The 25,694-nt window shown below is 41.0% G+C and overlaps 1 protein-coding gene and 2 long non-coding RNA genes across 5 annotated transcripts in view; 2 read left to right on the top strand and 1 right to left on the bottom strand.

Moving 5' to 3' along the window:
• Positions 1 to 25,694, top strand: part of bsna (bassoon presynaptic cytomatrix protein a) — a 107,918-nt gene that overhangs the window by 38,230 nt on the left and 43,994 nt on the right. The window lies entirely within an intron of this gene.
• On the top strand, positions 9,586 to 12,413 carry LOC128442669 (uncharacterized). Its single transcript, XR_008338865.1, has 4 exons — positions 9,586 to 9,719; positions 10,128 to 10,310; positions 10,930 to 11,924; positions 12,155 to 12,413. It is a non-coding gene; the product is annotated as an uncharacterized LOC128442669 (long non-coding RNA).
• LOC128442670 (uncharacterized) lies at positions 13,852 to 16,620 on the bottom strand. 3 transcript variants are annotated; one of them, XR_008338868.1, is made up of 6 exons: positions 16,536 to 16,620; positions 15,945 to 16,127; positions 15,239 to 15,325; positions 15,047 to 15,111; positions 14,331 to 14,478; positions 13,852 to 14,100 (listed from the first exon to the last, which is right to left on the bottom strand). It is a non-coding gene; the product is annotated as an uncharacterized LOC128442670 (long non-coding RNA). The 3 variants fall into 3 exon arrangements; XR_008338867.1 differs by having other exon boundaries at positions 15,047 to 15,325; XR_008338866.1 differs by having other exon boundaries at positions 14,331 to 15,325.

The following is a 25,694-nucleotide window of genomic DNA, read 5'->3' on the forward strand; positions in this document are numbered from 1 at the left end:
GGGTCCATGTATTGTTTATGCAACAGTCTGATCTCAACATGGAAACACATGAAACAGAATAAGTAATTGTTTGGTGATGAGAACAAGCTCCACATGAAAGACTGAATGATGACACACCATGACACACACCCACACCCACACACCCACCCACACACACACACACACACGCACACACACAGTGAATGAGTGAATGAGGCCATTTCTCTGTCCGGTCTGTCATTCAGGATTTCTCAGCTGTCATCACTGCCGTCGCAACAATTATCAGGATGTTAACAGCCAGTCCACCTGGATTTGTGTCTACATGTGTGTGTTTGTGTTTGTTTGTGTGTCTGAACTGAAGTAAACAGATTTGTGACTGTGGCTTTTAATCTATATAGGTGTGTGTGTGTGCACATGTGGTGTGTCTGTGTTTGCAGGTTTATGATAGAAAATTTGGGATGATAAAACCAATATCAGAAACATGAGCACTTGAACAACAACAAGATTTAACTAAAATGACAGAAACCATCTTTGAGAAACATTTGTTCAATATATACTTAGATTCAGTTTTGTCCACGTCCAGACTAATATAAGGGAGTCGGGTTTATGACCTATACTGCAGCCGTTAGCTTAACGTTTGGGCAGCTGTCATGTTGTACATATTCACATTCTATAAGTGCAACCAAGGTCCAAAATTTAGGCTCTCAACTCAAGCACTTCATCATTAATATGGATATTTTTACATATTTTATATAAGACTATCTTTTGCTTCTATAGTAACCATTTTATAATAATGTCTTCTCACTCGCTCAGTCTCATGCAGACAGACACATCACTCTGCCTCAGGCAAGTGCCACAACGGCCAAATGGTTAACACTGGTAATTTAACGAGTTTCTCTGTATGACTTTGATTATGCGTGTGTGCAAGTGTAAGTGCTTTCCACAGAGCTGATTGGTCATTTCAAAGGTTGCTCTTAGCACTCTAGGGGTCATCAGGGCTAATAGAGTAGCTTTAGTTATTGTATCTTTGATGTAGCACTATCATTATTATCAACTATTCCTCGTCCATCCCTTTAACTTTTTCTGTCTTCCAATTTCTCTCAGTTGTCTTCACTCCTCATTTGTTCTCTTTCAACTCGGGGGGAAGTAACAATCTGTAAATTGATGTGCAGAGAGCAGACACCCAGAGAGGCATAAGGTAATCGAGCGAGGAAACAGCCAGAAGAAAATTTCTGCAAAACACACAAGCTGCATAATGTTCCATAAAGTGTTTGACATTTAGTCAACACCAGACAAATAAATGCCACAAACCAAAATATGCAGCTGTGATGACCCGGTCGGATTTAGATTGAAATGTTCAGAGACAAGTTCCCACACACAAACACACACACACACACACACACACACACACACGCACACAGTTTAAAAATGGCAGGAATCAGCAGTGCACACGTAAAAACACCACTTGCACTCTATACTTATGCACATACACGCGCACACACACAATGAATACACACCAGGCTAACAAACACATACGCAAACCAGATTATATCCATTATGCTCACACGTGCACATCGCTATGCTTGCAATAAGGTGATATCACCCAATGGGTATAATTACATAGAGCATTACACACACACACACACTGTGTCCTTTTAAATGCTCATAAACACACACACTGGTTGAGCGCACATGTAAAAATAGAACATACAGAAAGGAGCAGAGGTTGTCTCCTGCTGTGGATGGAACTATATATGTTCAAAAACATTGAATTTGGTTTGCAGTTGCAGTTTTAAACGTGAATATTAAGGTTAAAGTTTCAATCCGTGGGACAAGAATGTCTCTACCAAACTAAATATTTGCTCATGCAGCTGGACCAATACTCTAAAGATAAAGAAAGAAAAGAGTTCTGTCCTTTAAGGAGCCACACTGGTCTACAACAAGCTAAGAGCATGACAGCCACTAAAAGGAAGATGTGACTTAGGCCCAGAAACAAGGAGAGATGAGAAGGAAAGAGCAGCTAGAGGAAGGTAATAAGGATGGAGTGAGTCATGCTTCTCTATTTAGAAAGGAACCAGAACAGAAATAGAGGCTGAGAGCAGCAGCAGGAACCACTGGGCTTCTAATGGACGGACAGTTCGCTCTTACACTTGAGGATATCTCACTACAATTAATAATACAACAGCTCGCCATCCTCTCCTCTCCTCCTTCTTCTCTTCATGCCGCTGTCCAGCCTCTACTTCCATCTTTTCCTTTCATCTTGTCCTCTGAGCCTCCTTTTTTCATCGTCTCCCATCCACATTTTATCAGGTGGGATTCAATTAGCAACATTCTGATCACTGTCCTGCTGTGAGGGTAAATATAGTCTTCCTACATTTTAATGGCTACCTCATTAACTCCCTCTACATTCTTTATTACATTTCTTCTTCTGCGTCTATTTCTCTGTCTCCTCTTCTTTTTCGCAAAACCCTCCCTTGTCCTCTTTTGTTCTCATGTCTGCAAGAAACGAACTTGCCCACCTTCAGCCTCTTTCTCTCTTTACTTATTCAGTGCCCTACCTCCACTCACTATTTTAAAAAATTCATACAATATGCATTCAGAAGGCTGCAAGGCAACTAACTTTTTCTGTTTTCTGTGGTGTTGGCCTTTTTTTCACAGCCTTATGAGCTTAGTCATTGAAATAATGATAACCATGAAAAACAGAACCATCTGCTTGTCTGAACTCTTTTACCTTTAAAATTTACTCACTTAAGAGGATGCGTGGTGGGGGCTGAACCTGTGAAGGTGTTATTATTTTAATGTATTCATAAATGGAAATTGTTTTATCCATTTGCAAAGAGCCTTTTCAGTTTTCATTAACGGAGACAGATCAATTATTTTCTTTAGCTTGGTGACACCTTGTCAGGGACCATGCAGTCAAAAAGACAAATGAGCACAGGACTACTACAAAATTGGGTTTATTTCACCCAATAATTTCAAAATACAACGGATTGTAAATAATAACAAAACTGGGCCCATTAGAAGAGCTGAACAAAACAGAACTCTCCTAAAAAATACTGCTATCAAATGATGAGCACTCAGTCTTTTCTATTTACGCAGTCTCTGTATTTAAACATGCTCCAGCCAAGCCACATCATTTGGCCAAAATCAGGGTGAACTGGTGCAGACTCAGTTTGCATCTTTTAGAGGCTAAATTTGAAAACTTGTGTCACAGTTGCATGACTAAGCTGTACCATTTTGAAAGCTCCTCCAAATGGGGCAGACAAATGCGCCCTTTCATGCCTGAGAAATAAATGCTCCATCGGATGGATCCTTCCTGCCCAAACCAATCCCAGGATTTATTGCAGTTCATTGACATTGATTGTTTTTCAAAGAGAAAATGCCGTACAATGCTTTAGCATCAGACATCAACTAAAACTACAAATGTTCAAAAACCAAAGGGCATTCAAGCTCTCTTGTCTCGTAGAACTGCAGCTCTGTTGCTAGGCAACACCAATTAGGATGGTATGAGCTGGTGATGCAGATCACAGAAAGCCTCTGTAGACCAGACCCTCTTAGTTCGGTTGGGCCTTCACAGTCTACTTGGCCGAGGCGGTGGTCTGTGTGTGATAGCTAGACTGTGTCCCGATATGACGCAGAAGGAAGGATACAGACCCTGAATTAAGACTTATACTGACAAATGTGTGTGTGCCTCATTAAGAATACAATGTAGTGTCTTTGTTTGCCTTAGTTTTCTGCTTTTTAACCATTTATTTAAAATATTTTGCTGTGGATAAGGCCATGTCACACCTCATTGACACCAATAGCATTGTCTACTGGCCAGCAGCTAGTTAGCATGGGTAGCATTGTTAGCATTTCTTTGCGGTGTAGTGTGTAGCCCATTGATTGATTGTACAAAAACAAGGTGTAGCTGCAGTGTTCCTGGTTGACTTGCACCGTAGTGGACAGGTGTAGAGTAGTGGACAGGTGGGAGGTGTGTTTCGAGTGTTTTGTGGTCCTAAAGATGTCTAAGTGTGGAAAAGGGTTGAGAATGATTGTGTCCTCCCAGGAGTCATTTTAACATCACTGCATCAATTGTTTTACAGAAAGAGACTCACAACATAAATGTGCGGCTGGACTGGCTACCACAACAAAAAAAATTGACAGTGACTTCATTCCTGGCTCAGCGACCCATCACTGCACATATCTTTACACAGGCAATAGTTCTTGGCTGTTATATTGATGATTACATGTAGATAGCTTTAAAACATCTCAAACAGGCAGTTTAATCATTTATCTGAAACCGTATATGCAGCCTCTGCACCATATGTCCCTTTTCACCCGCCTATTTCCATCCAAAGTTCAGTCCAGTGTTGTTTTTTTCCCCCCTTCTAGAGTGACGTCAGTACCCGGTGTGCGTGATAACTAGTCGCCTCAGTCGGTTCTTTAAATACCTGCAGATGACGTATACTGAGGCTGTGCGCTTGGATTGGTCAGGCAGGAACAGCGAGAGTCAACTTTAGATGTTTCTGTTTTTCCCAAATTCAAAGAAACCTTTCAGTAACATAGATATAACAAAGACTGCACAGGTTTAAAATTATGCTTCAGCCCTGATTGTGCTGTACTCTCCTGGTCTATGGCACATTGGGTCGTCTGCGGTCACTTCATTTATGCACCCTCATGAATCTCCTCTCTCTTCTAAACACACACACTCTCCAGTCTTTATGTCTGAAGGACTTTTGTGTTTTCCTCCTTGACTTACCTTCCATTGATTCTCCCCCTGTCACCTTCTACCCTGTCATCTGTCTCCATCTCCATTCTGTCCACCTCTAGCTTCAAACCTCACTCTCAACTATTCACTCAGTCTTTCCTCCTGTGTGTCCAAGCTTCTGGTTTATCCTAATCTTCTCCTGTCCTGCAGGTCAACGCTGTTTTTCCTCCTCGACCCCTTCCTCCATACTCGCACTTCTGCATCTTTCCCTTTCTTCTTCTCCCCTCATCCATCTGTCTACTTTCCCCCCTTTGCTCTGTCTCCACCCCTTCATCTGTCTTCTTTTCTTCTCCTCTTTTCATTATCTCACCTTCACTCTCTCTGTCACTTGTTTCTCACAGACATCCTTCACTGTTTCTCTGCTCCTACTGTCTTTGGCAGTTTCATTGAACATAAAACTCTGCTTGAATCGGATTTCTCTGTAAAACACCACACACAAACACAAACAAACACACACACACACACACACACACACACACACACACACACACACACACACACACACTAATACAATCTCACACACCATTTCACACGGAAGTTGCTCTGTTTTATCTCAGGTTTTACCCCCCTTGAACACAGGAGTCCTCGATCAGAGGCTGAGAGAAAGTGAGCGAAAGTTTTTCTAAACTGAGGGACTAAAGACATGTTTTTGTGACTAAGATGAAAGTAAAGGAGAGGGCAGGATGGTGTACTTTTGTGTTTCATTTTGAATGTTTACTCAATTAACAAATTTTTGTTAATAACCAAACTTTTGTTATTTGAGTTTTCCTCTCCACAGTCGCCGAAGTACAAAGATAATTGAAATGTTTTATCTTTGAGTGAAGTATACTGAAATTTAACGCAGAAATTCACACTGTTGACCCACATCATTTCGAATAAGGTATGTGACCTTGAAGGCATCTCAGGGAGCTTCTGTGACTGAGCAGCTCTAGAATGTTCCCAGCTAATTAGCGTGTTAGCAGTTAACTTGCCAGCCACTGTATCCCCATGCCTAGAACCATACAGTTAAAAAACGCATTGAGGTGAACTTCTCTGTGTCATTTCCTGGTGTGACCGGGCCTGTATAGAGAATCTATGTTAAATATAATTAAAACTGATAAAGACCGGTTAGACTGCTAGACTGTTTGTTACCTTTAACTTTCCAACAATGTGTATGTTGCAATATCTTATGATTGCCACAATCTTAACTGTTCAAAAATGTAGTCTTTATTACATACGATTGTAAGGCCCTTGTTTGTCATATAAGATACATTTCTAACTCTTCATTGCAACAAATTTTGTCGCAATGAGAGTTGTACCCTTCATTTATAGCTAATGTGTTGATCTGAGATCAGCTACACTGACTCACTTTGTCAGAGTTACATTTACATGCCCTCTTCTATTTCAAAGAACATGTGTGACAAGTGTAACAAGTGTAACTCATATAGAAAGATAACTGTGTCGGTAAAGAGGATGAGAAGGAGGATGGAGAGTTCATTCGCTCTTAAAAACCACAGAGGAGCGACTGGGGATGCTCACAAAGAAACATCCTGTTCTAGAATGGTTTTGCTGACTTTTTCAGGAGTGCAGGTGAGGACATTCTCCATCAAAATACTGTATCCAACAAGATAATCCTTCATTGCCAGCAGTAATTGAGTTGTCTGATGGTTTTCTGAAGAGTGGACATGTTGTGTTTTAGTTGCAGTCTGTGAATCTTATATCTTTGGTGTACCCAAGTGGCAACTCACTGTGACGTCACCCATTGGTTTATGAAATGCCATTTTATAGATTGGCACCATCTCGTTTTTCTGAAACCAGAAATAGCCATATTTGGAGAAGTCAGGGGTAAGCCTCATTAAAAAAGTACACCTGTGAACTGCACCCATTGGACGGTAGCAGCTGTCAATCACAAGGATATCCGTGCTCCTGTGTATACCAGGATGTATCAGCTATTTTGCTCTACAATGAACATCATGCTGTGTTCAAGAATCTACACGTATTTGTATTTACAGTAATTCTGCACATTTTAGGTGGGTAACTGCGCCCCTTTACAGTCACTGACAGTGGTGTTGTTTTGAGTTAATGCTCTATGAGTGGAGGAATGATCCTCCACAATAGTGACATAGGGGAATAAAAACACTTGTTCACGAGATTAATGTAAGCAGTAATAAATTCTTTAGGTCAGTGCAGAGGAGGAGACAGCGAGAGTCAGACCTTTGGTACAGAAACAGCAGGTCTTCAGGGAGGTAAGAAGATAGGTGTGTGTTGTGCATGTGTTCGGCTGCGTTCATTTCTGCGTGCAGTACCTTAAAGTTTTGTATTTTTCTTGCCCTACTTTCCCTTCTCTCTCTACCAAACTGCCTTTTAAATGGGTCAGCGAGGAGAGCTGTTCCCTCCCCCGGGCTACACACTGATTAACAGCACCCCTCACACACTAAAAAAGAGTCTCCCACAGAACCACAATGTGTGATTCTGAGTTAAAGGTCCCAAAGGTGTAGGGACGATGCAGCTGAAGAGAAAATGGGAATTTCCCCAACAACCCGAACGAGTGAAAGGACAAGCTGCTGGCAGCCACTTTTTAAATATATCAGCCTATAGTTGAGCAGTGATGGAGATTTAAATGTACACAACTGAAACTGGGGTTCTCCAGAAATGTAGGATATAGTTGCATCTAAGTGTTGAGGGAGAATGATTCATTAGAAGAAGAGAAGAGGAGAGTTTAATTACATATACTCCTAAAAACAACATGGACAATGTGATTCTCAAGGGAAGGCTTTACCACAAGATGTCAGAGCCTGGCAGCAAGGATTTGTTCACATTATTTAGGGGAAAAAGCAATGCACACTTGATGTTTAGTTTTTCCATCTGACTAATTCATTTAGATATTTCCTGAAGCATTGGTCTGGGGACAATTAGCACACATCACAAGCCTTGTACATCCTGATCCACAATTACAGAGCAGAAGAAGAAATATCCTCCCCCAAGGGTTCACACCTGCATAACATCACTACTGACATGGAAAAAGAAACAAAATGGAGGATTCTGGAGGAGGAATCTGCATCCTATAGGTTGAGAGCTGTGATGGTGTGTGAGGTAGATTTCTCTGTGAGGATCAGAGCGGTTTTTGAGAGGCACATTAAATGCAGCTGGTGAGTCAAAATGAGGCTCAGCACACGTTAAACCCCAAAGCATAATGGACAACGTGAGGAGTGTTCAGATTCTGAATCTCAGTAACAGCTTTGCCAAGTGCCAGGGATGGGAAACAAGATGAGCACTGTTTTACCACGAAGGCGCCCGAGGGTACAGATAAGATGAGGAAGGAAAATACTATTTCTGAAGCTGAAACAGCTGCTGAGAGTTAATGAAGGATTCTCTTTGAGCAATATGCCAAGTAGAGAGACTTGATCTTCTGAGTCATTACGGACGACTGGAGTAATACTATATCTTAAAGTGGCCCAGAGCTTGTCATATGATATCACCAGAGGTTGCAGCACTGCCTGGGTGGAGGGTTTGCTGTGAGAAAGATGTCGACTGTACTGGATCTGGTGCCTCTTTGGATGCAGGAAGCTGGAAACTCACGGATGGCAGGTGGTCATCACTACCTGAAACCTCTAACACAGAGATATCTACTTTAAATCCTTAATGGAGTGGCTGCTTTATGATCACCAATAACTATGACCGCATCAGAAAGAAGCCTTTACACAACAGTCAACCTTTGAGAGATACATTTAAATGTCAGTGTGAATGTGAATTGTGTTTTGTCTCTATTTGGTTGTTTGTCTCTATGTGTCGGCCGTGTGATATGCTGGCAACCTAAATATAAATCAAATGGTAAATGGACTGTATTTACATAGTGTTTTTTTCTCATCAACCACCTAAAGTACCTTAAAGTGCCGTAGCATTCACCCATTCACACACAGTCATAGGCTCCAGCACAGACTGGGATTTGTGCACCTTGGGCATATCTGTGATGAAAACTGGAATTTGGGAGTTACGTATCTTGCCCAAGGTCACTTCTAAATGTAGACTGACCTTCTGGGAGAGAGACATAGGTCTCTGAACCGAGAACAGCAATTTCCACGTGGTATATAGCGTTGGCATATTCCATTTCTTGGATTGATTTCAATAAATGCTCATTTCATCAGTAGCGCACCAAATATTGAGTGCCGCTGCACCACAACCCAAAGAAGTTAACCAAATAACACAGTTAAACGTGTTGTTTGTGTAAATACAGATGCTGTTTGTTTTTCCCTTTATTTGAGTAGTTATCTTACAACCCAGTCTCATCAGAAAACGTTCAATGGTAACGTTGGTCCACTTGGACCGACGTTACCATCTCACAATCTGGCCTCTCAGATTGTGAGATGGTAACATTTAGTCCTCCCATTGTTTTGCATTGGCGTGTTCTCACGTCACGTGACTCTCAAGCTCCCGTCTGCGGAGAGGAAAACATGGCGGAGATTCCTTGTTTTTTCAGATAAAAATATAATTTTGTAACTTAGTTTGGGCATAAAAATACATTCTGACACCATTTCTACCGAGAAATGTGGTCTTTGCTTTCACAGTCTTCAGCCAGTTCGTGCTTATGATAAATATTTTAATAGTTATCACGCATGTTTTTATCGTTGCTATGATGGTTGCCATGGCACCACGGGCGCAGTTTGGTGTTTAAATCACAGTCCCTGCGTAGTGTCCTTCAGTGATCGTGAATGTTATTCATGTTATATAATAGTAATATTTGAGGCTAGATTACATCTCTAATGAGAAGGATCATGCGAGTCTGTTTATACCGAGGCCGGCCCGAGTGCGCGACCGGCCCGAGTCCGCGAGCCGAGCGGCCCGAGCGGCGCGAGCCGAGCGGCCCGAGTGCGCGAGCGGACCGAGTGCGCGAGCGGACATGACGTGTGGCTGTCGTAAAAACCCTATTTGTAAACAACCAGCCCTTTAACTCGGGGCTGCGTCATAAACACGGCGCGCTTGGAAGACCACGATGTCATCTTCCTTCTGTCAGGTAAGTAGTTTATTGTTTTTAAAGATCGTTACGATCTAGGTTTACAGTCCGAGTGCGGAGAGAGTCCGTCAATCCACACTATGGACGCTGTTCATCAGCTAATACGCCATTGTTAGCCACATGCTTCAGCCCACGGTAGCCTGTGCTACCTGGGAGGTGAATACATGGTTGTTGAAAGCAGTTCAAGACGCTTAGCTCATCATTGAGGGACGCTACAATATAAATATAAACATGAATTTGATTTATGAATGCTTTAGATTAATAAGGAGTGTATTTGTCTACCATTACTCCACAATATCAGGTCAATTTGGTTTAATGTATAGTATGCACTATGACAATAATGTTTCCATGTTATGGAGTTGCGATTCATTTTATAAAACAATTGCTATGTTCTGTTTTTTAATCAAGGAGGATCCAAGTGAAGCTACAGGAGTTTCATTAACGTCAACAACTTGGACCAAACAGTTTGTTTTGCTTGATGAAGAGCAGGAAGGGCAGCCTGGAGAGAAAGAGAAGCCGGGTTGAGCCCACTACCATCATCCACGTACCACGAGGAAGATGAGGGAGAGAAATGATCCTACCATTAAAGAGGTACTTTTAAGTTACATACCAGAAAAAACATTTTATATAATTTGCCAAATATACATTTTTATTAAATCCCCAAAGTACACTTGCTGAAATACAAGTTAATATCACACTGAAAGAATTTTGATCAATCATGCTTCCCTGCTGTGATTGTTTAACTAGGAAAACAACTTTTTCCACAGGAAGGCAAGTAAATTTAAGGAATACATGTGCAAAGTTTTCCTCTGTTATGTATAATGATGACCCCCATCAAACATAATGTTAGCAATATTTACACCTTTTAATTTATACTGTTTATTTCTGTCTACGTGTGTGAATTTGCCTTCATTAGTTTCAGAAAAGAGCGATGATGTATCGGTCAGTGGGCGGCAGCACGAGACTCCGCAAACTAGTCTGTAAGCAAAGCAGACGAAGGCATCGAGGTTGCGGCCTGCCATCATTGTTATTTTGCTTAAGGGACTGAATATGTTTCATGTAGAAATATTAGCATTTCCCTTATATCTACCAAAACTGCTTGTTTCACAGACTGCAGTTTTGTTTTGATCCGATGTGGTGTGCAAATACAACCGTATCTGCAATGGGTTGTGGGGCATTAACATTTGTAACTCTAATTTTGTTTTGACAGACTGTGAAAAGAACGTTGAGAACATCACCACTCTACAGGAAGACACAGTCCAGTAATGGGTGTCAGAAGTTCAGTAGTGAACGACAGGTACTGTGGAAAAATATGTGTCATTGTTGTACAATGTCCTTTGACTCTGTTTAAACAAGGTTAACACAAAAAGGTTTGATTGTAAACTGATATCGGTATGAATTCATGTTATTCTCCTCGTCAAAAGAAACAAACAATCCAAATTACCTGCAGAAAGCCCTTGATGGACGCTTCAGCTGCATCGTCAGACTGGTGAGACAGCAAGATGCCAACTTTAATGCCAATTTATTTGTGTAACATTCTGTGACCAAATGTATAGATAACTTTTTGTAGATTGTAAAAATAGATAACCCATTTATTACAAAAAAACTACACTAGAATTATCGCACTGCGTTGTATGACTCCGCTAACCAGAGCAGTGTCCGTCTACATATTTCTACATATTTTCTCTCATATAAATGACACTGTATCTCTTGACAACTGAAACCATAAGATGAGGTCAGTGTGGCCTTGACCTTTTTACTTTAAGACAAATACAAAGTTAGACAATCCGAAAACATGCAGTTATGCCTCCGGCGACTCGCTATTGCAGAGGCATTAAAACCGTAGTGTAGTAGATTGGATTTTATTGGTGTTACATTGGACATCTTGTATGGGTACACCAAAAAATATATTTGGTTTCACATTCTAGATGGCAATAAGCAGAGTCATCAACTCAGGAAAAATATTTCTGTAGAAAAGAAAGCCTTGTATGTGTGTATGTATACATACACACAAACGCACAATTGAGACGTTTTTGTCTTTTATCATATATTCTCAGGCAGTACTGATGCATTTACTGAGACGGGACGTGAGGGCCTACTCTGCGTGCTCAGAGTTCAAGCCCAGCAGGCTGCAGCGGGCCTGACATATTCTGGAACAGCAGCACAGTCTTTGGATGACTCCTCTGAAGATGAAAACATGGCGAGGTACTTCTCCACTGATGAAGAACTGTGAGGGCTGTGATTAGCTACACTCTCTTGCTACAAGGCTACTCATGCTACTCCCTGGCAGCCTTAGGAAGGCATTAGCTTGCTGTGTGGTAGCTGTTAGCTTCAGCATTTTTAGTTTTTAGTGGCCTGTCTGACGTTTATGTTAAAAAAAAATCAGAGGGAACCATCTTCATAATTTAACACTATGGTTTGTTTGTGTCCTTCAGTTCTTCTCAAGAGAAGCAGTACAGGTGTGCCTCAGCTCCACGGTCCCTCCTGCAGCCTCCGCTCCTGATGCTAACCTCATGTCTCCATCACACCAAGCAGCAGACCTGGATTGACAGACCTTTCTCCAGAGCTGCCCCCTCCCTCTGAAACCCCCCTCTCCAAAACACTATTTGTGTAGTTTTTAAAGTATTTTTTGCATGAGAATTGTTGATCATAACATTTCCAGCAGATGCCTTAATATAATGTTTGTGCACAATAAATGACATTGATCATAACATAATGGTATTTCCTTGCACTTCTACACCATGATATTGTCAGATAAGATGCTGATTACATTAAAGCAGTGAATGCTCTGCTTTAAGCAACATAAACACACAATGATTCAATGGATCTGAAGTAGAATGGGCACATTACATTCTGTAGAGAATGCCTCAGTTATGGAAGTCAGAAAATAACTTTCTTTATCTGAGGTTCCAGTCATTTATAGTCACAGCAAAGCACACAGGTCTGGTTGTCTAAGTGGCGCCCATATCATATTGTTTAAGATGTGTAACATCAAGTTTGTGTTTCAGTGCAAAATTAGTCATTAGTCAAGAGTTCACCTTCTTCTTTACACTAAAATTAGGTGACCCAGATGTTTCACAATGCAATCTGATAAGGTCTTATGAGAAACATTCTTAACATTAAAGAAATCAACACAGAGGATAGCAATATCTGTTTGACTTTAATCCGTAGCTGATAATCAGCGGCCTGACTTATTCAAACACATTAATACTACAATGAATAAGGCAGGGGTTTTCCATCAGAAATCATTTCTGGGACATTAATTTAAAAGATCTCCAGTATAAGCAAATGTATTCTAAAATTGGTTTATATCCAAGTGTGAGGCTGTCCTGGCACATGGAAATAAGATATATATATATTGTTTGTATTAGCTTTCCCTCAGTTTAGTACTTGCACTTCTTGAAAAGCTCTATATAAATAAGATGTATTAATGTTTATACATTGCCCTCTAGTATATGTTTTCCTAAAAGTCACTGTAGATACAGAAATAACAGTATGGTTCAGGTGACAGTAAGTGGAAGCTGAAGGTAATTTCCATGTGCTCAAGAGAAACATAACGTGACGATATAGTTGATTTCTGATAGAAGGCCCTGCCTCATTCATTGTAGTATTAATGTGTTTGAATAAGTCAGGCTGCCGATTACCAGCTACTGATTAAAGTCAAACAGATATTGCTATCCTCTGTGTTGATTTCTTTAATGTTAAGAATGTTTCTCATAAGACCTTATCAGATTGCATTGTGAAACATCTGGGTCACCTAATTTTAGTGTAAACAAGATGGTGAACTCTTGACTAATGACTAATTTTGCACTGAAACACAAACTTGATGTTACACATCTTAAACAATGATATGGGAGCCACTTAGACAACCAGACCTGTGTGCTTTGCTGTGACTATAAATGGCTGGAACCTCAGATAAAGAAAGTTATTTTCTGACTTCCATAACTGAGGCATTCTCTACAGAATGTAATGTGCCCATTCTACTTCAGATCCATTGAATCATTGTGTGTTTATGTTGCTTAAAGCAGAGCATTCACTGCTTTAATGTAATCAGCATCTTATCTGACAATATCATGGTGTAGAAGTGCAAGGAAATACCATTATGTTATGATCAATGTCATTTATTGTGCACAAACATTATATTAAGGCATCTGCTGGAAATGTTATGATCAACAATTCTCATGCAAAAAATACTTTAAAAACTACACAAATAGTGTTTTGGAGAGGGGGGTTTCAGAGGGAGGGGGCAGCTCTGGAGAAAGGTCTGTCAATCCAGGTCTGCTGCTTGGTGTGATGGAGACATGAGGTTAGCATCAGGAGCGGAGGCTGCAGGAGGGACCGTGGAGCTGAGGCACACCTGTACTGCTTCTCTTGAGAAGAACTGAAGGACACAAACAAACCATAGTGTTAAATTATGAAGATGGTTCCCTCTGATTTTTTTTTAACATAAACGTCAGACAGGCCACTAAAAACTAAAAATGCTGAAGCTAACAGCTACCACACAGCAAGCTAATGCCTTCCTAAGGCTGCCAGGGAGTAGCATGAGTAGCATAGTAGCAAGAGAGTGTAGCTAATCACAGCCCTCACAGTTCTTCATCAGTGGAGAAGTACCTCGCCATGTTTTCATCTTCAGAGGAGTCATCCAAAGACTGTGCTGCTGTTCCAGAATATGTCAGGCCCGCTGCAGCCTGCTGGGCTTGAACTCTGAGCACGCAGAGTAGGCCCTCACGTCCCCTCTCAGTAAATGCATCAGTACTGCCTGAGAATATATGATAAAAGACAAAAACGTCTCAATTGTGCGTTTGTGTGTATGTATACATACACACATACAAGGCTTTCTTTTCTACAGAAATATTTTTCCTGAGTTGATGACTCTGCTTATTGCCATCTAGAATGTGAAACCAAATATATTTTTTGGTGTACCCATACAAGATGTCCAATGTAACACCAATAAAATCCAATCTACTACACTACGGTTTTAATGCCTCTGCAATAGCGAGTCGCCGGAGGCATAACTGCATGTTTTCGGATTGTCTAACTTTGTATTTGTCTTAAAGTAAAAAGGTCAAGGCCACACTGACCTCATCTTATGGTTTCAGTTGTCAAGAGATACAGTGTCATTTATATGAGAGAAAATATGTAGAAATATGTAGACGGACACTGCTCTGGTTAGCGGAGTCATACAACGCAGTGCGATAATTCTAGTGTAGTTTTTTTGTAATAAATGGGTTATCTATTTTTACAATCTACAAAAAGTTATCTATACATTTGGTCACAGAATGTTACACAAATAAATTGGCATTAAAGTTGGCATCTTGCTGTCTCACCAGTCTGACGATGCAGCTGAAGCGTCCATCAAGGGCTTTCTGCAGGTAATTTGGATTGTTTGTTTCTTTTGACGAGGAGAATAACATGAATTCATACCGATATCAGTTTACAATCAAACCTTTTTGTGTTGACCTTGTTTAAACAGAGTCAAAGGACATTGTACAACAATGACACATATTTTTCCACAGTACCTGTCGTTCACTACTGAACTTCTGACACCCATTACTGGACTGTGTCTTCCTGTAGAGTGGTGATGTTCTCAACGTTCTTTTCACAGTCTGTCAAAACAAAATTAGAGTTACAAATGTTAATGCCCCACAACCCATTGCAGATACGGTTGTATTTGCACACCACATCGGATCAAAACAAAACTGCAGTCTGTGAAACAAGCAGTTTTGGTAGATATAAGGGAAATGCTAATATTTCTACATGAAACATATTCAGTCCCTTAAGCAAAATAACAATGATGGCAGGCCGCAACCTCGATGCCTTCGTCTGCTTTGCTTACAGACTAGTTTGCGGAGTCTCGTGCTGCCGCCCACTGACCGATACATCATCGCTCTTTTCTGAAACTAATGAAGGCAAATTCACACACGTAGACAGAAATAAACAGTATAAATTAAAAGGTGTAAATATTGCTAACATTATGTTTGATGGGGGTCATCATTATACATAACAGAGGAAAACTTTGCACATGTATTCCTTAAATTTACTTGCCTTCCTGTGGAAAAAGTTGTTTTCCTAGTTAAACAATCACAGCAGGGAAGCATGATTGATCAAAATTCTTTCAGTGTGATATTAACTTGTATGTCAGCAAGTGTACTTTGGGGATTTAATAAAAATGTATATTTGGCAAATTATATAAAATGTTTTTTCTGGTATGTAACTTAAAAGTACCTCTTTAATGGTAGGATCATTTCTCTCCCTCATCTTCCTCGTGGTACGTGGATGATGGTAGTGGGCTCAACCCGGCTTCTCTTTCTCTCCAGGCTGCCCTTCCTGCTCTTCATCAAGCAAAACAAACTGTTTGGTCCAAGTTGTTGACGTTAATGAAACTCCTGTAGCTTCACTTGGATCCTCCTTGATTAAAAAACAGAACATAGCAATTGTTTTATAAAATGAATCGCAACTCCATAACATGGAAACATTATTGTCATAGTGCATACTATACATTAAACCAAATTGACCTGATATTGTGGAGTAATGGTAGACAAATACACTCCTTATTAATCTAAAGCATTCATAAATCAAATTCATGTTTATATTTATATTGTAGCGTCCCTCAATGATGAGCTAAGCGTCTTGAACTGCTTTCAACAACCATGTATTCACCTCCCAGGTAGCACAGGCTACCGTGGGCTGAAGCATGTGGCTAACAATGGCGTATTAGCTGATGAACAGCGTCCATAGTGTGGATTGACGGACTCTCTCCGCACTCGGACTGTAAACCTAGATCGTAACGATCTTTAAAAACAATAAACTACTTACCTGACAGAAGGAAGATGACATCGTGGTCTTCCAAGCGCGCCGTGTTACGCAGCCCCGAGTTAAAGGGCTGGTTGTTTACAAATAGGGTTTTTACGACAGCCACACGTCATGTCCGCTCGCGCGCTCGGGCCGCTCGCGCGCTCGGGCCGCTCGCGCGCTCGGGCCGCTCGCGCGCTCGGGCCGCTCGCGCGCTCGGGCCGCTCGGCTCGCGGACTCGGGCCGGTCGCGCACTCGGGCCGGCCTCGGTATAAACAGACTCGCATGATCCTTCTCATTAGAGATGTAATCTAGCCTCAAATATTACTATTATATAACATGAATAACATTCACGATCACTGAAGGACACCACGCAGGGACTGTGATTTAAACACCAAGCTGCGCCCGTGGTGCCATGGCAACCATCATAGCAACGATAAAAACATGCGTGATAACTATTAAAATATTTATCATAAGCACGAACTGGCTGAAGACTGTGAAAGCAAAGACCACATTTCTCGCTAGAAATGGTGTCAGAATGTATTTTTATGCCCAAACTAAGTTACAAAATTATATTTTTATCTGAAAAAACAAGGAATCTCCGCCATGTTTTCCTCTCCGCAGACGGGAGCTTGAGAGTCACGTGACGTGAGAACACGCCAATGCAAAACAATGGGAGGACTAAATGTTACCATCTCACAATCTGGCCTCTCAGATTGTGAGATGGTAACGTCGGTCCAAGTGGACCAACGTTGCCATTGAACATTTTCTGATGAGACTGGGTTGTTATCTTATTGCCTGTTACAAATTTCCCATTAACACAAAGGCAGAATATCTGATTTCCCACGATCTTTGAAAACAGCCTTAATGTAACTGAAGCAACATACACGCTCTGACAGCAGGAAACCTGGAAGCTGCTGTAACTCAGACTGAATATATGGACTGACGTACAAAACACTGTCACCTTCTGGGGTTTCACTCCCCCCACAAACATTTGTTTCTTTCCATGGTTTTGGATGTTTCATATCAAAGACAAACACGGTGATTTGCTTTTCATGTACATTTTATCTCTGTCACACTCACACTGGTTTTAATTCTGCATAATGGATGACTCATGAGCCCAAATCAGCATCTGTCTGTTTTTGTGATCATACAGTAACACACATACTACTATAGGGAACCACACACACACACACACACACACACACACACACACACACACACACACACACACACACACACAGACACACAGAGCCATGACTCACATAGATTATTCAGTGAAAAGGGTGAATGACTCAGACGCTCTCATCTCATCTGTCTTTTTGCTCTTTATTTTTCTTGTTTCCTTTCATGGGACCATCAGTCGGTTTTGTCCAGTCGATGCCCACAATGTGTGTGTGTGTGATGGGATGAGTAGGTGTGTTGTGGGGTCGTGAAAAACAGAAAGAACACTGATTTGCTAATGTTTTCATTCACTCGCTCCTGTACTTGGCTCTCCACCTGGCTCTGTTCACAGTTTACTTATTTTTTTCTTTTTATTTCATGTTTTATATCTGAGCAAAAAACTTAGAAATATCACAATATTCTCATAACTCACAAAATAAGACTCATCACCACAACACAGAATCCAGACTAATGAGAAAAATTCAATTTCACTGAATCCAAAATCAATCCGTTCTGCATCGGGGTTTAGGTTGTGTTCATGAATTATTTTTCCCAGGTCCTTTCACCAGTCTTACTTTCTATCCTTATCAAACACGTCTTATGTTACAGCAGCAGCAGACAGGCTGTAGCTGTAAAAACAGATGCCAAATGGTGCTTTCACAACTTTATTCATATAACGACAGATTATGCAGCTCAAGTGAAGACACGAGAACAGTTTTAAGTCTTTAAGTACTTTTAAAGGCTGTGAGGGCGAGTTACCACAAGTTATGGAGCCATTTGTCACAGGATGGGTTGAGATCCAAGAGCTGGAGGCGCTAAATGATTAAATGGATCCTCCACATGTTACTGTTGGGAAAAAGTTCCTGTGATTGTAGAAATCCTTCATGTTTCAATTTTGCTGTTGCACTGAAATGTAGTCTTAATCATAAGGTTATGGATTCCGGGAGAATAAAATAAACTGTTTGTTTTTTACAAAGCCACAGGGTTGGAAGCTGGCAAGGATTCATGGTGTTGCTCAAGGACACGAGGGAGACGCTTGGTGTCACAGAGAGACAATAAATGTTATTGTGTTTTTCTGGATAGCTGACTCCTTTTTAAATACAGACACACACACACACAGCCACACATACACGCACACCCCCCCACACACACACGCACGCACACACACACACACACCTACACACACAAATACATACATACACTCTATAACTAATATCTGTAATATTAAAGGGAAACAACAAAAATGAACCCCCTCCAGTTTTCATGTAGCTCATATGAAACACTGACATCTCCTTTATTAAACGGCTCCTCCGTCAGTCCACTGTCATCTCATTCACAAGTTTGAGTTCACATAATGAAAAGTGAAGTTTAAACCCCTAATAACACCACTATTCTGAATAAACTTCCTCTGACAGCCCGACAATGTCCTCTGTGGTTGCCTTGACGAATGTTGGAGCTCCATCTGCCAATCAGCTGTCAGATCCTGATCCTGCATGTGCCCATCGCTGACACACACACACACACACACACACACACACACACACACACACACACACACACACACACACACACACACACACACACACACACACACACACACACACAACACACACACACACACACACACACACACACACACACACACACACACACACACACACACACAAACACACACACACACACACACACACACAAACACAGACAAACACAGACATAAACAAGCCGTCACTCAGGTTGGATGTAGATACAGATAAATGTGTGTACACTTGAGTTTACATTTACATTTACACCAAGTATACACACCAAGCAACAATAGAACAGAATAGAAAGCAAGACATTACGATGATGTTATGGTCACAAACCATCTGATTCTATTCAGATGTGCAACTGAAGGGAACCAAGTCATATTTTTTCATCATTATGCCCAAAGCCCACTGCCCTTAGTAATGGTTTTGCAGCTAACAATTATTATGGGCCCTATGTTTGGATGAATCATTTATAAATGTGCATAGTTGTAGTCAATTTGTTTCAGGGACATTTAGCTCAGCATGTGATAGTTCACACCAATTCGTTTTGAAAGAGCAACGGCCTATGGGGAAACTTCATCCGTCTGTCAGTTGGTCGGTCAGTCAGTCTGTCAGTCAGGACGTTGGCTTTTATAGGGCAGACCCCACTGTTGTAGTGAATCAAAGCGATACGGTAACGATGGACTGTCCTTTTTGAATGTCTCTCTCAAAGAAACTGTGCCATGAGCTCCGGCTCCCTTCAGTGAGAAGTAACGCCTTTTCACTAAATTAAAGGGTATGCCCAGCCAGAACCATTTACTGTATTTTCCTCCAGCTCCCTTGTGCTGCTCACTGAATGGATGATTCCCAAGTGGGCCATACCATTCTGTTGGTGCTCGTGGAGGTGTTTTTTTCTTCTTTGCTGGCTGTTCTGCCTCCAAGACGAAAGCTTGATGTGTTTCTCCTACACTACTCCCCCGTTCATCCTTTCTCCCTTTTTCCTCCCTTCCAGCTGTCTTCCTCTGCCCACTCACACTTTATGTCCTCCTCTCAAAATCTAGCTTATTTTGACTTATTGTAACTCATATTTTCTTAACTGCTGGAGAATTTTACAAAAACCAAACACTAAAGATTAGTTAAACAATAAATAATAACAGATGAAGCATATATATAAATGTCTATAAATGAGCATTCTAGATAGGGGTAAACAGCAGACTTTAAAAATGTCAAACTTCTCCTTTAAATTATGTTATTGATAAAATAAAAGTTCAGCACCTGTACCAACCTCATTTACTATTTGATATTGTATAATGTGATGACAAAAAGTACTATTAAAGTAATATTTAATCACTGTACACTCCTAGTTGGTTTTCCTATGGGTGTTTTTTTAACTTGTGCACTGACAACTAAAACCTGCTTCATACCTCTGTTATACCACGTGGGTAAAACAAAACGTTTTTTTGGCGGTAGAGAAGTTAGCCTTCTGTTTTTTCTCCCTGGTGCATCGTTTTCTATGTCACGGACAAACCAGAAACTTAGGTGCTCTCTCACCTCGCTGTCCTGCCAAATTAGCGCCTTCACACAGGTGTCATGTTTCTAAATCTGCCGATCGGAGCTGGAGCCGAATAAAACCTTTGTCTACTGCAGAGTCACTTGACCCGAGAATGTCGATTGAATCCACTTCCATTGCAGACAAATGCCAGATGAGAAGATTTTGACAATCTAGACTGGTCATATTTAAAAAACAGCATCTCTCTCTCTCCTGCCATCGCCATATCCAAGATTTTCTGACACTGACAATATTAGACTTACATCCACTTTCTCTATGATTTAAATATATCAGGACACCTTGAAAATCTCTGTATGTTTGTCCTGCAATACGCTTGAAACTTGTCCAGGTTGTCTCTCATCCAATGTCAGCTGTGATTGGCTCTAGCTCCCCCCATTACCCTCAAAGGACAATTGGTATAGGTAATGGATGGATGGATTTTTTGGTAGTTTACAATAAATGATAGAGAACAATTCTAATTAAGAATTAAGATTTATTCCAAAACATAACAGTATTTCTTTGTTACGAGCAGAAGAAAAGGTAAGGATAAGCAAATGGAGAGTGATTTGAAAAGTAGCCATCACAGCCCTGTCTGCTTCTCACTGCATCATATTTCAAACACCACTCAGGGAAAAACACACTCGCACAAATAAATAATGTGCCTGTGTAATTTAGGCGTGGGCGGTTGAATTAACTCTGTCAGTAGCATGTTGTTCATCTGCTCAGCTCAGCAGGAGACATAATGACTAATGGTGATGTGAAGAGACCTCTGCGAGTGTTTTTGTGGATGTGTCCCTATGTATGCACGGCATGTCTCATCTCAGCAAAAACAGAGAGAGAAAGAGAGCAGGGTAGCAAGGCAGAAAGAGAGAGAGAGGATAGAGAGAGAGAGAGAGAGAGAGAGAGAGAGAGAGAGAGAGAGAGAGAGAGAAAGAGAGAGAAGCCAGTTAGCACACATGCAAAGTACATCCACATCCTAGCATGCACAAACACATACACGCCTACACAATCATGGTGACAAATAACGGTCCTCACGAATGCAATGAGAGAACAAGCCAGAAACACATGGAGAAGGGAAAAGAGAGAGAAAGTGATGGATGGCTAAAGGAGGGTGATGGGAGCGAGTATAAAGGTTAGGATTGGACTGTACCACGATGCATGAAGGGGGATGGAGACTCTATGTGTGTGTGTGTGTGTTTGTGTGTGTGTGTTTTTGTGTGTGTGTGTGTGTGTGTGTGTAACTAGAAAAATCCAGATGCAACCAGCAGCTCAGTGGTTCGCATTCCACTGCTGCTCTTGGTCTCTACAGTATCCATCTCTCCCTCTGCCTCCTCTTATCCTCTATGTCATTCTCTCCCTCCTTGTCCTCTTTCTTTCTCTGAATCACTTCTATGGAGATTTTGGATTGCTAATTCGATATTCTTCCTTCCCTCTCTGACACACTAAGCAGTATCACATTACTCTGTGTAGTATGCTCTATTATCTGAGACTACAGTGAAGCAGAAACACAGCTGTCTCCCATCAGTAGGACCTGTTTGTCCCCCTGCTGTTGAGGTTTGGTTATTGCACTTGGATGTTGCCTCTGTCCGTGGTGCTGATTTCAGCTGTTTTCTTGCTGCTGCCAGGCTAAGGATTCATATCTGGTGTCATGATCTTAATGGAGCAAATGTAATAAGATGCCTTGATTTAAGTGGTGGAGTAATTGACCATTCATAACGATCCACTAAATATATTATTACCCTTTTTGTAATTATCACAGTCAAACAGGACGATCAACACCGTTTCTACACAGGAGTTTACACTTTCTATGTTAACATTATAGTTCGTTTTTATGTGATGTAAGGGAAGGTGGAGGACAGCTATGACTGAGGTGTTCTGTGGACAGACTATCAGAGGTTTACCATGATGTGTTCATGTTTAAACGCATAACGTTCAGTCCCACTTTTTAAGTTGACCGCAGTCTGGACCAAATTTGTTAGAGGGATCAGGTGAAGCTGCAGAAAAAAGAGAAAAGGGAAACTCAGAAAGAGATAAAAGAAAAGAATGATGGGAGTGAAAGTGTGTCTTGAGCTCGCTACAGCTGCCAAACCCCTGCTGTAGTTATACTTATTATGCATCACTTTATATGACACACACAAAAATACATGTAATAACATCTCCTCAATAGACTGTTAACTCCACTTCTCTCCTTGTCCACAGCCTAAACTACCATCTTCTCAAGTACATGATGCACTTTCCTCCATTTTATTATGTTAATGCTGTCAGTACCCAGGGGCTGTTTTTTTCTAAAAGCCTACATTGCCATCAGACAGCTGAAAAGACACATATAATATATGTGGAATAAGACTTATTACATCTGGATGTAACCAGGGATGTTCAGGGATGTGTAACGCTATCAGCCGTTGTAGGGTAATTTGACTGTTGTTTAAATCACTGTCTACATCACTCACTAATCTTCTTGACCTCACATTACCCACGGCAGCGATAGATAAACAATTGATGTATAAACTAATACTATCGTATTGAATTTAAATGAAGGTGGATTTGTAGTCAAACATAGGAGAGTATGGAAATAAAGCAGGAGAGTGACAGACAGGGTTTTATGGCAAACAGAAAATGAGGTAGAGAGAGCAGGTGTACTATCTCTGTAGCTCCCCTGGGAGAGGAGGAGGGTAAATTGATGTAGCCTCCCGAACAAACACACATACTGTACATACACGCACACAAATACACACACTCCTGTGCACGCAAGCATAAAACAATTAGAAAAAACCCTCTGGAGTCTTTTGGGGAATCAAATTACAGCCAGGCCTTCTCTTGGTCCAACTGGAGTAGATTCTGCCCTGAAACTGACCAATCAGCTCTTTCGGATTCTAATCAATACAATTGTATGTACTAAGGTGTGTGTGTGTGTGTGTGTGTGTGTGTGTGTGTGTGTGTGTGTGTGTGTGTGCTGAAAGTGTTGAAAGGCAGTCAATTTCCCATTTGGTTGAAGATAGCTTTACCTCTAAGTTGTCCCAAGGGATGTGGAGAAATAGCAGTGTAGTGTAATGCAGTGTATGTGTGTAGTGTTTGTGTGGTGGCGAGTGACTGTATGTTTATTAATTAGAGTAAAACACAGGGGCGTGGGATCTTCCACTAGCTGCTGTGAAGTGTTTTTACAGCCGATCTATTTCCTCTCTGTTGTTGTTTTGGCCAGTGAAGCTTCATGGTCACTGCAGCGCCACAGATTATGGAACTAATTCTTTTCCACTGATTGACTCAGTCTGAACTGCCTGCATGTGATTTGTGTGTTTGCATGAAAGTGTTTGTGTCCTATTACTTCTATCTTTGTGAGGACCTGTTATAGACGTTTAGAGACAGGACAGTCTGGCCTGATTGACAACTTCAAATAGCTGTTGGGTTTGACCGTTAAAATTTGACATGCTTAGGTTCGTTTTTTGGGGGTCCGGGTTACATTATTAACAGTCGTCAATCAGTCAGAATACAGCTTCTCTGTGTGGCCATGAGATCATACAATTTAGCAATCTAGTATCTGAGCTCAGTACGTGATGAGCATTTTCCATTAATTATCTGTGGCGACGGGCCAAATTCAGGTTTGTCCTGCCACAGTTTCATAATAGATTATACAGTTGTGTGCGCTTTATTTGATGAGTGCTCGCTCACACTTAGTCAATAAAGTTTTTACCGTCCATGCAGACAGTCATTGTTTCGGCGGCAAGAGGCAAATTGTTCTGAATAATTGATCCAACACTTATCTTATTTCATCCATCCATCCCTCCATCCCCTCCCACTCTGCTACCCTTCGCCCCTCTTTGTTTAGTTCATCTCACCTTTGACTCCTCACCCTGTTTCCAGCTGCGATGTCACTCATGAATTATTGCGTTCTCCATTCAAACAGACTGCAGGGACTTCAGGGTGACGAAGCTAAACCTTGCTAATGTATCGATGATGAAAAAGGACCATCCAATATTGTTTTGTTTTTACATTAAGAATATGAATTATTCTGCAAGACTTTGTCCTCACGTAACTCTAAAACTTTATAAATCTCATTAGTTAATCCTCCATCATTTTAAGGCAATTTGAGAATGCTCAGCTTTTGTCAACTTCTTTTTTTAACCAGATAACAGAGTGAAGAGTTAGGGTTAGGGTAAAGGGTAAATGATGACTCTCAGGGCAATATCCCCCTACTATGATTTCATTTGAAAGTGAATCACCTCTGCTGTGGATACACCTGAATTCAACAGTACTCTGGAGTTTTAGAGCCGCTAAAACGAAGAAGCTGGGGAATGCTGCTAACCCCATTTTAGTTTGAATACTCGTTGGCAACTGTTTGCTGCTCCTATCGTTCATGACAGGGCCTTCACTAAATCAGGTCACGTAACACATGACCCTCCTCCAGAAAAAAAAAAAATATATATAACTGTTGCTGACCCTTTTGTCTTTGCTAACAGTGATATGCAGTTAAATTCTGGATTTTACAATGATACAACTGTTTATATGTGTAGGAGTACAACGGCACAGTGAACAGTGCAGTATGATACAGTATGATATTTACAGCACTTCACAATATCTTGGGAGGAGGTTTGGGTTGGATGTAGAGTGCATAAAATAAAAGCCAGACCTCACTCCCTTACCATTTCTCTCTATTGATGGTCCTGCCAGGGATCACGTGTGGATTAATGGTTATAGGTTAGTGATCTGTGAACAGACGCTTCTCCTTCACATCAGTTCTTTGGATCAAGGCAAAACAACCAATAGGCTTAACATAAGAGAAACACACCTTCTACCAATCTAAGGATCTTCGTCAAAAAAATCTTTCAATAAACCTTGATTTGCTGAGAATATGATCATTGGAATGGATTAGGATAATTTCCTATCTATAGCCGTGTCAATGTTACCAAGATTACAACATTTAGATTAAAGTTGACAGATACAGGAATTTCATTTAAAGATTCCCTCCAC

This window comes from Pleuronectes platessa, chromosome 6 (genome assembly GCF_947347685.1).
Source record: "Pleuronectes platessa chromosome 6, fPlePla1.1, whole genome shotgun sequence".
Taxonomy (NCBI): Eukaryota; Metazoa; Chordata; class Actinopteri; order Pleuronectiformes; family Pleuronectidae; genus Pleuronectes; species Pleuronectes platessa.